At 44.4% G+C, this 13,155-nt stretch overlaps 1 protein-coding gene across 1 annotated transcript in view; it reads left to right on the top strand.

Moving 5' to 3' along the window:
- The window catches only part of TRPC5 (transient receptor potential cation channel subfamily C member 5), a 219,587-nt gene that overhangs the window by 14,506 nt on the left and 191,926 nt on the right, over positions 1-13,155 (top strand). The window lies entirely within an intron of this gene.

Consider the following 13,155-nt stretch of genomic DNA (forward strand, 5'->3'; position numbering starts at 1 on the left):
CATTAAGCTCTGCATTAAGAACATGATTTGATATATTTAATACCATTTTCTAATCAAATTCAGACAATCAGACAGTAAAATGTCTACATGCAAGCAGGACAACATAGCAAAGTTAGTTGTAACTCATCATCAAGGTCCCATCTCATAGCGCCACCTCGTATAAAGAAAACATACAAAATGTTCTATAGGTGGCACCTCCCCCCCTCAAGGTTAGCAAAAATGAACAAGAACCGATCACCACAGTGTTGCAAATGTAATGTGGCCTTAGGATCTTTTTATCATATGTGGTGCTTATGTACAAAAGCCAAGGAATTTTGGTGTCAGATAAAGACATGGTTGGAAGAGATGCTACATCAAAAGATAAGACTTAAAACCAGAACTATTCCTATTAGGAATCACAAAAGAGAAATACAGTAATGGATTGATATATCTAATGCTGCATGGGATAAACGCAGCAAGATTTTATCTATGCACAAAATTGGAAAAACAGAGATGCCCCCACCGAAGAGGAGGTATTAAAGAAAATTTTGGCCTGGGCAGAAATGGACAGACTGACACTAGAACTTAAAAATAAAGACGAGACCGAATATTATGAAATTTGGAACAAAATGTATCAACGGTTGGAAATGAGGAAAAGGAGGATTTGCAGAATTGAAACTGGACAATACTTAGATAAATATACAAAGGAGGACAAGGGATATGTTTATAGGATCAAAGTAGCAATGTACAATTACAATAAGTAGAAACTGTATTTGCTGTTTTGTTAAAATATCCATGGAAATGACAAAGCCAAGAAGGTCGCTTTGTGTCCAATGTTTTAATGTTTATTTAATATATATATTTTTTAAAAAATAGATCCCATTCCATAGCACAGAAATGGGCAACTGTGACCCCCAGACCACAGCAGACCCTCATCCTCTTTTTTCAGCTCTGCTCACCATGATTGTTAAAATGACTGGTTCAATTTCTGCCATTTTGCATCACAAAAGTGATGTGCGTGATGGAGGAGTAACACCTCCTTAAAAAACCTTGGTCCAGCTGGCCCGGCTGGGAGCACCTCGTAAGGGCCCCTTTCCAGGGTTACAGGAGAAGACGGTCCAGGGTTTTGAAGGCGGAAGAGGGCTCTATGCCCCAATGGCAGATCAAGCGGCAGAGCCATCTTCTAGGAGAAGGGAAACTCCAATTCCAAACCTCCACTGCCTTGTGGCTACATCCACTACTGGAAAAGGCTTTGGGAGTCAACCTCCAGGCAAAATCCAGAGCCGGAGTCCTGGAAGCAGTTCGTGACTGTGTACAACCACGTTCTGGTAACTCCTGCGACGCATCTGGAACCAATCGTATTGGCTCTGCCGTTCCATTGGACCATTTCAGCGACATGGAGAAGTGGGATCTGCTGCTTGGGTAACAGTCTATCCTCCATATTAATCTACCCAGGCCTCGTGCTCTGGAGAGGACACTCCAACTTTGATCTCTTTCCAGAGCACAATACCATAGTCTTTTAAGACTGAAGGATGCCAATGCCATGCCACGCATCACAAAAGGCATTACAATCTTAGTGTAAACCCTAAAAAGGATTTAGCACACCTTAAAAAAAGAAAAATAGACATTTACACTCTTTCCCAAATTCAGGAAAATTCAGATAAAAGATCATGTCCATTTGCTTAATTAAGCCTTGGCTTCTGCCTCAAAGTCAAGGTCACCCATCTCTGCTTTAAGATGTTCCAGATGGAAGTATCTAATGATACTTTTTTTCCTCTGGCTCCTGCACCAGTCATGAAGCATAAAGTGATTTCCTCTGAGATGTTGACCAAGTCAAGAGACCACATAAAAGTTAGACATCAACGATAAGTATTATCTAGCTTATAATGCAATTATTTCTGAAGCAAAGCAGATTTCACACCTTCACAAGAGACTTCTGAGATTCTTGGGGAAGAAAATGAGTTATTAAATGTATAATGCACATAGTAAATACCATGTTTCCCTCCAAATAAGATAGGGTCATATTTTATTTTGACTCCTCAAATAAGCACTTGGCCTTATTTTCAGGGAGGTCTTATTATTTTTGAGGTGCAGGAGGGGGAACGTGGTCACCTCATGGCTGCTGCTGGGTTGCAATATTTTCAGGGAGGGCTTATTTTTGGGGGAGGGCTTATTTTAGCTCATGCACTCAAAAGTCTGATTGGACTTATTATGCAGGGAGGTCTTATTTTCGGGGAAACAGGGTACATGCAATGTATTTCCCTATTCAAAGCTTTTGAAATAATCTGTGGTTGTGCAAGCATGTAAGATATCGAGGAAAAAATAAATGTGGGAGATAGGAAATGGCAGTCTGTATAACCAAGTGCACTTTCTTATTGCGCGTTGACACTGTGGGTCCCCAGTGTAATGTGCTTGAAACATCTTTTCTTATCCAATATTTCAGAGAGACGGAGAAAAAATAGTGTGTTCTTTCTCTCACTGTGTGAAAAGTCCCTCTGTGGTACCAAAATTAGATGGGTTTGATGCAGAGCAGAGAATTGTTCACAAGCTGTGTTTCTACAAACAGCTGGTGATCTTGTCTTTCTTTCTAAGATAATATCCTGGCTTAGGTTGTCCATCATGCCCAATTCCTGGTTAGGACTACAGCCTCTAGATGTACGCCAGAGGTGGTATTCAGCCAGTTCTGACAGGCTCTGGAGAAGCAGTTGCGGAAATTCTGAGTAGTTCAGAGAACCGGCAACTAGGCTGGCCCCGCCCCTGCTGCCTCTCAGCTGATCTTCTTTTGTTGCCCTGAGCAGGAGAACGGAGCTGGAAAGCAGGTTAGTGGGGTGGGGAGGGAATGGGGATTTTGCGGTATCCTTCTCCTGCCACGTCCAGAAAGCCACACCCACAAAGCCATGTCACGCCCACAAAGCCACGCCCACAGAACCAGTAATAATTTTTTTGAATCCCACCACTGATGTACACAGTGACGTGCGGTGAGGTTTATGGCTGGTGAGGCTGGTGACGTCATCAGGAAGGCGGGGAATGGGACCACCTGTGCTGGAGGCTCAGGCTGCCTCAGCCTCCAGCACACGTGTTCCCATTCCCCGCCTTCCTGAGCGTGCTCCGCCGGCTCGCACTCCGCAGTCCTCAAAAGCAACTGGGGAACGACGAGAACCTTCCTGCCTCTGCTGGACTTTGCGCGCTCCTCGTGACTGCATATTGCAGCCGCGAGGAGCGCGCAAAATCCAGCAGAGGCAGGAAGGTTCTCATCGTTCCCCAGTCGCTTTCGTGCCTTCGTCATCCGGGAGCGCCGACAACATTTCTGCCTCCGCAGCTCCCGGGCGCGTCCGGATGGATGTATATAATATTATATACTATTATTTCATGAAGAGAGGTGAGGCTCTGCCTCCCCTGCCTCCCCTGACCGCACGTCCCTGGATGTACACATCTTGTTATAGTTGGCTTTCACAATGATTTTCTGAATAAGCCATGAGGTCACAGTATCTACAATAGCACTTATCACTTAGACTTCTATACCACTTCACAGTGCTTCTAGAGCCTTTTTTGAGCGGTTTACAGAGTCAGCCTCTTGCTCCCAACAATCTGGGTCCTCATTTGACCCACCTCAGAAGGATGGAAGGCTGAGTCAACCTTGAGCCTAGTGAGATTCGATCTGCCAAACTGCTGGCAGCCGGTGATCAGCGCCACCACAGCTCTGTAGTCACAATAAAAATTCCAAATGAGAGAGTGAGCAGTATATAGCACATAGGCTCATAGCGCTGGAAGGGACCTTGTAGTCAGGGGTGGGTTTCAGCAGTACTGCCGATTCGCTCGTGTCCACGCTTTGCATATGTGGGCGCACTTGATGTGCGCTGCGCGTGCATGCACCATACAATAAAAATTGTTCTACGCATAACAGAAGTGAAAAACAAGATGGCAGTGCCTATGGCGCCACCCAGAGAACCAGTTTGGGGGCATGGCAGGCCTGGTTTGCTGCTGGTTCCAGCAAAACCACCAAACCACTACCGGTTCGGCTGAACTGGTCTGAACTGGTAGGAACCCACCACTACTTGGAGTCTTCTAATCCAACCCACTGCACAAGGAGGAGTCCTTATATCATTCTGGATAAATGACTGTCCAGTCTCTTCTTGAAAACTTCCAGTAAAGGAGCAACTCACAACTTCTGGAGACAAGCTATTGCATTGATTAATTGTTCTCGCTGTCAGAAAATATCTCCTTAGTTCTAGATTGGATCCCTCTTTGAGAAGCTTCCACCCATTACTTCTTGTCTGGCCCTCTTGTGTCCTAGAGAATAATTCAATCCCCTCTTCTTTGTGATGGCCCATCAAGTACTGGAAGATACTATCATATCACCCCTTGTCCTTCATTACACAAGAGATACCTACCCTGTTTCCCTGAAAATAAGACCACCCCGGATTATAAGCCCTATTGGGCTTTCTGAGTGCATGTGCTAAAATAAGCCCTCCCCCCAAAAATAAGCCCTCCCCGAAAATATTGCAACACAACAGCAGCCGTGAGGTGACCACGCTTGCCACCTCCTGCACCTCAAAAATAATAAGGCCTCCCCGAAAATAAGGCCAAGCGCTTCTTTTGGGGGTCAAAAGAAAATAAGACCCTATCTTATTTTCAGGGAAACACGGTAGTTCCCTCAGCCATTCCTCATACAATTTAGCCTTCAGGCCTCTTATAATCTTTGTTGCTCTTCTCTGCACTCTTTGCAGGGTCTCAGCATTATTTGTAACATTGCGACAAGAACTGGATGCAGTATTCTAAGTGTGGGGTTTTATTTCAGTATAAAGCAGTACTGTCATTTCACATGATCCTGAAACTATTCCTCTGTTGATGCAACCTAGGACTGCATTGGTTTTTCCAGCAGCCGCAGCCCACTGCTGGCTCATATTTCAATGGAGGTCCACCATGACACATCTCACAGAGAAGTAGATACAGAAAAGGTTTGCCCTTGGAGTGCCTGATAATGATCTTTCTTGGAGTCAGGATTCTCTGCAAACATTCCCTGTTGTAATGGACCCATCTCATTTGGTTGAGTATAACAGGAAAACAGAATTGGAAGAGACCTTGGAGGTCTTCTAGTCCAACCCTCTAGTCCAACCCCTTGCTCAAGTCGATATATCAAGTGCACCATTTCTTCATGTATGGTTTAAAGTATTAGGTGACCCAGAAAATGAATGTAGAACCTTCCAGATTCTTCCAGGTTTCAATCCACCTTCCCAAAAATAGGCATATACCAAGCAATTAGATATGTATAATTGATATATATCTGAGGTGGTATTCAGCTGATTCGCACCAGTTCGCGTAATTTGGTCTGGGTCGCCAAACCGGTCATGACCTCTGGCTGGCCCTGCCCCCTGCCTGGTGGCCCGGTCGCCACTCGCTCGCCCCGCCCACTCACTCAATGCTTGTTCGCATCGCCTGCTCAACGCTCACTCCTTCCAGCCCAGCCCTATATATGTAGCCTTCAGCACGTAGCCCAGCTACGCGCCTCGTCAGTTACCTTCCATTCCGGTGGCCTTGGTGGGGGGAACACGGTGAGGCTCAGCTGCTTTTTGTGGGAGGCCTCCAGCCATCAGTCGTTTTTGGCTCCCACGCCCCCTCGGTCACATGACATACATCCCCAAGCCACCAAACCGGTAGGGAAAACATTTGAATCCCACCACTGATATATATGAAAGCTGAATTTCATTTCTAGGAAGTCTCCTGATTTCTAAAGGCAATAGAGCAGTCTTTCCCAGCCTTGACAACTTCAAGATCTATTGTGTATTTCCTTTCATTTAATGACCGTTTGAATTTGCAACAGCATGAAAAAGGGTGATGGAATCCCTGCTGCTATCCCAAATACGAATTGAAAACAGACCTTTTTTTGAAGGGCATCTGGGGATGGGTGAACAATGGGTGCTTTGGAGTTACAACGAAGGCTGGATGATGTTGAGTTTTGGATGAATATAGCGGTTGGATTATGATTTTAACGCCATGCTATTTGGTGGCATTGATGCAAGTGATTTAACTGTATTTTAATGTTATTGCTGTAATGAGGAGTATAAGCGTCTCAGAATCATCTTTTTGGTTTGGTGCAGCTTAAAAGCTTTAGTAAACAACCACAACCACAATCACAACCAAGGATGGAAATACTCATAAATAAATAAATAACCAAGCTTGGAATACCTGCATATGGGTAAGCTAAGGGGTGAAGGGGAAATTTTGAATTATACACATGTAGTTAAACCCTAAGAGAGAGAGAAAGAGAGGGAGGGAGAGAAAGAGAGGAAAGGAGGGAGATATTTCTATGTGTTTGGAATTAATCATTTTAAACACAAATCTCAGCTACTTTTACGTTTATATGGGCTTTGAGCCATACAAACAGATAAGCAGCCAACATTAATTTTCTAATTCTGATTTGAAGCATCGTTTCACTAATTGCTCGACTGTCAAGAGTAATTTTTAGCTGTGGCAAAAACAAGGGCTGGTGGCTAGATTCTGCGCACCAGCACTGGGCATTCGTCGGAAACACATGTCAAACTCTACCGTAGCTATTTTATACAACAGGGGTGTCCAAACTTGGCAACTTTAAGACTTGTGGACTTCAACTCCCAGAATTCCCCAGCCGGCTGGGGAATTCTGGGAGTTGAAGTCCACAAGTCTTAAAGTTGCCAAGTTTGGACACCCCTGTTATACAGCAAATGTTGCAAATCCTTTGCACTGCTTATTCCTTTCCTTTTTAGTAATAAACTGACTACGGGCCACACAGTTTATGGATTGCGATTTTAGTATAGTTAGACCATGTGTAATTGACAGACTGGATGTCATCATAGATTTTATCAGTTGTTTATTGTTTTATGCTAGAATTTTTAATGGTATATTTATTGAGTGCTTTTATTTGCATTGGTCTCTGCTCTATGATTGTAATAAAACTCTGAAATTCTGAATGGGCTGATGGTCTGGTTTAACAGAATAACAGAGTTGGAAGGGACCTTGAAGGTCTTCTAGTCGAGCCCCCTTGCTCAAGCAGAGGAGACCCTATTCCATTACAGACAAATGGCTGTCCAGTCTCTTCTTAAAAGCCTCCAGTGATGAGGCACCCCAATTTCTGAAGGCAAACTGTATCACTCGTTAATTGTTCTTACTGTCAGGAAATTTCTCCTTAGGAGAAATTTCTAAAAGGAGAGGAAACAATATCAATATAAATCATAAGGATCCAAGCAACAAAGTTGCAGTCCTGCAGTCATAAGTGGGAGGAGATGGGTGATAGGAACGCCGAGAAGACTAATAGGAATAGTAATGCAGCCTTAGTGAATGGTTTGACAGTGCTGAGGGAATTATTTGTTTAGCAGAGTGATGGCGATCGGGAAAAAATGTTCTTGTGTCTAGTTGTCTTGGTGTGCAGTGTCCTATAGCATCATTTTGAGGGTAGGAGTTGAAACAATTTATGTCCAGGATACGAGGGGTCTGTAAATATTTTCACGGCCTTCTTTTTGACTCGTGCAGTGTACAGGTCCTGAACGGAAGGCAGGTTGGCAGTCATTGTCTTTTCTGCAGTTCTGATTCTCCTCTGAAGTCCGTATTTGACTTGTTGGGTTGCAGAGCCAAACAGACAGTTATGGAGGTGCAGATGACAGACTCAATAATTCCTCTGTAGAACTGTATCAGCAGCTCCTTGGGATAATATTATGTGGTTGCTATTTAACCATATGAAAAATATAATGAGGCAGGAGAGATTCTATGCCTAGAGAAAGAGTTGAAGTCCTTGTGTCTTAAATTTGCTAGGGTTGAGAAACTCTACAGCAATAAAATAGCATTTCTAGAACCCTCTATCTGCTTGACCTGGCCCATCTCCAAAGGCTGACAGTCTTCCCTCCTTGTATGTCAACATTACACACAGATGTGGAAAGCTGGAGAGCCACATTTTATCAATCGCTTCTCCTTTTTTTTTTTTTTTTTTTCCAAAAAGTTTTATTGGTTTTTTTAAAAACATTTATGTGGAAAAGGGGTAGGTGGAATTACAAATTTTGGCAGTTGCAAATGTGGCAGACGCCCCCTCCCTCCAAACTCCTAGGTTACATCAAAATATCAAATCTTAATACATAATCATAAAAAGTCAGCATCTTAATTCTAGAAAAAATAATTTTCAATCAATTTATATAATTATAATATATAGTCTAGTTATAAATTCATATTTACTTTCGGTCTGTTTATAACATTGTGATTTCCTTATTTATTTTTGTGATCTGAGTTTTCTTGGTGTTGCCCCTTCACCCCCCGCTGGCAGAGCTCCGGCCCCTCCCGTGTCCTGTATGACCGTTGTAGTATCTTCTGTTTTTTCTAGGTTGGCTTTGTTTTTTTCCATAAAGGCCTGTGCCTCTATGGGTGTATTAATTCTGATTCTTGTCTCCTCCCAGAATATTAGCATACCTTCAGGCATCAACCATCTAAACCACACCCCCTTCTGGTATAATTTATTCGCCAATTGCGAATAATTTTTCCTTTTTTCCCTAATTTTTTTGGGAATCTGCTTTAGAATGGTTATCTCCCTATCACAGTATGTCAATGTTTGCCCCCTTTGCGCACCCAGTATTTCATCTCTTGTGGTTTTCCTAAGAAATTTAATGTGAACCTCTCTGGGTACATTATGTGTTCTGGCATATGCTGAATTCACTCTATAAGCTAGGTCTATCTCCCAATCCATCTGCTGTTTATCTTTGTGTATGTATTCAGCTAAAATATTAGTCATAATGTCCCTTATGTTTTCCCCATCTGCTTCTATTACATTTTGAAATCTAAGATAAAAGGACATTCTCTCAAACTCTATTTTCATTTGTTGGATGTCAAGTTCTTTGTTCCCCTTCTGTAAAGCCTCTACCCCCCCCCTCGCCTCCGCCACCCCACCCTCCACAAGGTCCAGTCTCTGTGAGTTCTTAAAGATTTGGGCTTGGTTCTGTTTAATTTCATCTTTCATTTCCCTTAACTGTTTCTTAATTTCCTCCTGGCCCTGTAGAATTTGTTGAAGCATTTGTTGAAAGTCTATCTCTGTAGTCTTGGGTTGCATCAGTTCTGTTATCTTTGACTGTGTAGCTGGGCTAGACGTTGCAGACGTTGGGGCAGAAGTAGCAAATCCAGGCTTTCCAGGAGGTGGTCTTTTTGGAGGCATGGTTTTTAAAGCAAGGAAGTCTGTCAAAATAGAGACTGGGCAGCTGGAGAAGTAGAGCAGGCAGGCGAATCCAGAAGGCAGAGGATCCAAACAGATGGGGATTTCTTTAGTCAGTCTGGCAGTAGATGAAAGCTTTTTCCCCAAAGAGTTCAAAGAAGAACAATCCACAAAAGATTCCTCTGGGTGGCTCGGAGACAAAGACCGGAAGCCTGAATTTTAGAGGTGGAGTCAGGTTTCACAGTTCATGAAGACAACGGAAGTGTGCCATCTTGCCCTGCCAGCTTTGGGCTCAGAGGCATAATAAAGTTTTAAAAATTCAAAAAGTTCTCAGTTCACCCATAGATTCTGGAGCTAAGTCCGATGAAAGTCACTTTTATAAGGGTGAGGCATCATTAGTTGGCTCTCCCCCCTCCTCCTTCCCCTGAGGGCGAAAGCAAAATCTTCTCAAGCCGCTTGTCCAAGGGAGGGGGGGAAATCCCCCTCCCTCTAGCCGCACCTCTGGCAAAAGTCCGAAAGTTTAACTTTTTTTTCTTAAAAAGATGCTGAAGGGTCCATAAATTTAAGATAGAGGGAATGGAGAAGGGCAGCCTCTCACCACATTGCCGCTGCTTCGTTCAATAGCGCGTTCTCCGATCGGCATGGGGCGAGGCGCGCGCACACGGGCGCCCTCCGATACTGCTCCCCAGTGCCTAGAACGAAGCGGAGGAGCCCCCGCCAGCCGCCGCCGACGCCAGGACCCTCCGCGAGCCGTTCCCTCGGCAGGACACCTCTCCGGGGCGTCCTGTGCCCCCCCAGAAGCGGGGGAAGCCCACCGGGAGAGCGGGAGCAGGCAAAGGCTTGCCTGTCGCCGTAGCCGCCGGAACCGGAAGCCTTCAATCGCTTCTCCTTGTTGCATGCTGTGGATTGCTGTGTTGAGATGTTTTCCAGTCAGCGGACCAGAGGAGATTTCTGCCATGCAGAATGTGCCCTTAACATACAAAGCTTAGCTACACTGGCTTGGTCTGAATAAAGCTATCATGGTTTATTCGGTAATAGATGGTTGCTAGAAGCTTGGACATAACTCAGGAGCATCAGGGATTCGTTGCACAGGAACAGAAAATGTCTTCACTCCTTAGAGACTGTGACTTTTTTTTCTCCAATTGTCCCTAACATGCTGGACAGCAGCCGTCCCATTTGGGAGGAGGGATTAAAAAAGAAATTAGCATGGACTCATTATGTAAACACAAGAGAATAAAATCTGACTCTCTCTCCCCTCCTTGAATGCCTTTGAGCCTTATCTAGCCTTTCCCAGGTGAATCTGCCTGTCTGGGAAGATTCCTGTAAAATAGGCATAGAGCAATAAAGTAACGATTTTGAACTCTGTATATGTGGGTCCAGTTGTTTGTAACTGACATAGCATCCTGTCCTTGCCTCCACCACTCCTCTGCCAAAGCTGAATTGTTACCCATTTTACAGTGTTTATTGACATCAAATCAGCCTTCTCCCACTTATATAACCAGGGAGGGAAAAGTCAGTCCTGCTGTGTATCTTGCTTCACGTTGGGAATATTGGAAAATTGCAGGTTGAAAAAAAGTCCTCCTTTCTCTCTGTTTTATATTTTCACCGAAAAGTCGGGAGGGAGAAAGAAAAGAGGGGGGGAGGGAAAAGAGAATAGATATCATCTATATAACTTGTCAAATTCTCTTGTGAATATCTTTATAATCAGAGGTCATTCTGTTTTGACAAGGCTGGAAGTATGTATATGTGAAAGTGCGTGTCTTTCTCTGTGTACTCCCATGAATAATGCACTAGCTTCTCTGTCCATCAATGTAAATGTATGGTAGTGAATCAAAATAAGGTATTTCCTATTCTGAAAAAAGCTCGCTTATTTCTCTTGCCCGCAATTTGACTTGCTCAAATGCACATGGTGCTTAAAAATGCCCCCCCCCTCCCCACTTCCATTCTCTCCTTCATTTGCATCGCCAGTTAAGTATACGGCCTCCCATGAAGCCCGTTAAGAAGCTGACCCAGTCAAAGCAACATTGAAAAGATAGCAAGGAAAAAAACAGAGCACCTGGGGAACAAGTAGTCCAATTCACTTAAAATGCTTTATGAAACAGAATCTCTCTTGAAGTGCGGGCAAATTTGTGTTCTCATTTTGAAGCGGCTTTCTTTGTAAGTAGGATAAAACCAACCTACATTTTTCACCCCCAACCTCCAGGGTGGTTTTTTTTTAAATTGCACTGGGGTAATGCAAAGGGAAACACTAGGGCTGTGATGGCGAACCTATGCCACACGTGCCAGAGATGGCACGCAGAATCCTCTCTGTGGACACGCGTGCCATCGCCACAGTGGTGGGTTCCGGATCCCATTGCGACTGGTATGGTGCAACGGGGCCGGGTGTCCACTACATGAATGCGCACAGCACATGCATGTATACTTACTGCCTGTGATGCTCTGTGATGCCTTCATGATGCTCCAGCTGCTCGGCGGAGCATCGTGCAGGCGCCGTATGCTCCATGCGCATGTGCAGAAGCCCCAAACAACTCAAATACAGTAAGGAGCACGGGCGGGTGGGCCCTCCGGAGCACCGTACCAGAACAGTACCTGGTGCTCCCAGCAGGCACCAGTATGCCCGTACCGGAGCATACCAGTTGTATCCCACCACTGCATTGCCAGCTGCTGTTCTGGTTTCCGGTCTTCATGGGTGCTAGAAAAAATGGCCCAAAAGAGAGGCATGTGAACACTGGCCAGCTGATCTTTGGGTTTCCGGTGCTCTGATGTGTGTGAAGACTAGCTGGCCTACACAGATGCTGTAAACCTGAAGGCCAGATGGCTGGTGCACACATGCGCTCCACCCAGCTGGTTTTCAGGTTTCCAGCATGCACATGCACGCTAGGGGTGGGTTGCTCCCGGCATTACTGCCGGTTCAGTATGCGCAAAAATTTTGCACGTGTGATCACTTTGCTCATGTGCACATTGGGCGCATGCTCCATGCACATGTGCGTTTGCACAAAAATAGGTCTGCGCATGCGCAAAACAGAAAAAAAATTTTTAAAAAAATTGTGCAATTGCAATTGTTCTCGCATACACAGAACCAAAAATCAAGATGTAGGAGAACGGGTTCTTCAGTCTGGGGTCTTTCGGGGGCATGGCAGGCTGGGGTCGCTGCTGGTTCCAGCAATCTAGGCTGCCAAACCACTACCGGTTTGGCTGAACTGGTCCAAACCAGTAAGAACCCACCTCTGATGCACGCACAGTGCCAAAAAGGTTTACCATCACTGCACTAGAAAATCGATTTATACAGTAAATGTTGAGTTGAATTTTTTTTGCAATCTGAAGCCGCTGTTCTCCTTGTCCATATGACTCAATGTTCTGTAAAAAAAATAACAGTAGAAAAAAGACAGTACAGTTAAGTCTTGAGCTCAAAATCTCCATTGCTGAACAAAACAGTTTTTAAGTGAGTTTTGCCCCATTTAACAACCTTTCTTGCCACTGTTGTTAAGTGAATCACTGCAGTTGTTAACATAGTAACATGGTTGTTAAGGGAATCTGGCTTCCCATTGACTTTGCTTGTCAGAAGTTCTCAGAGGCAGATCACATGACATAAATACATGCCAAGTGTCTGAATTTTGATCATGTGATCATGGGCATGAAAAATGGTCGTAAGTAATCTGTCAACTGGTAAAGCTTTTCCATGTCTGTTATCGAGTTTGCCATGTGAGGAAAGGGGGGAACGCATTCCACGCATACCTTCAGCTAGAGTCAGATCTCAGATTACCACAGCAGACTTGTGAGGCAGAGAATTCTACAGCCTGCTGGAATATCTCATTGGATAATGTGATTTATGACACAGACTGAGGGGAACGCGGAAACAGGGGCAAAGTTCAGCTGTAACTTACGTGAGGTTAGATCTGATTCCACTCCGGTATTGCCGAAATGTTGTTCCTAATAAATGACTGGATTTTTTTTTAAACTTGGCTCGAGGCTCATGAATTAATTAGGGCATCTTTTGGAAACCTGACATAATA

Source organism: Natrix helvetica (assembly GCF_964273705.1).
Source record: "Natrix helvetica genome assembly, chromosome: 11".
NCBI lineage: Eukaryota > Metazoa > Chordata > Lepidosauria > Squamata > Natricidae > Natrix > Natrix helvetica.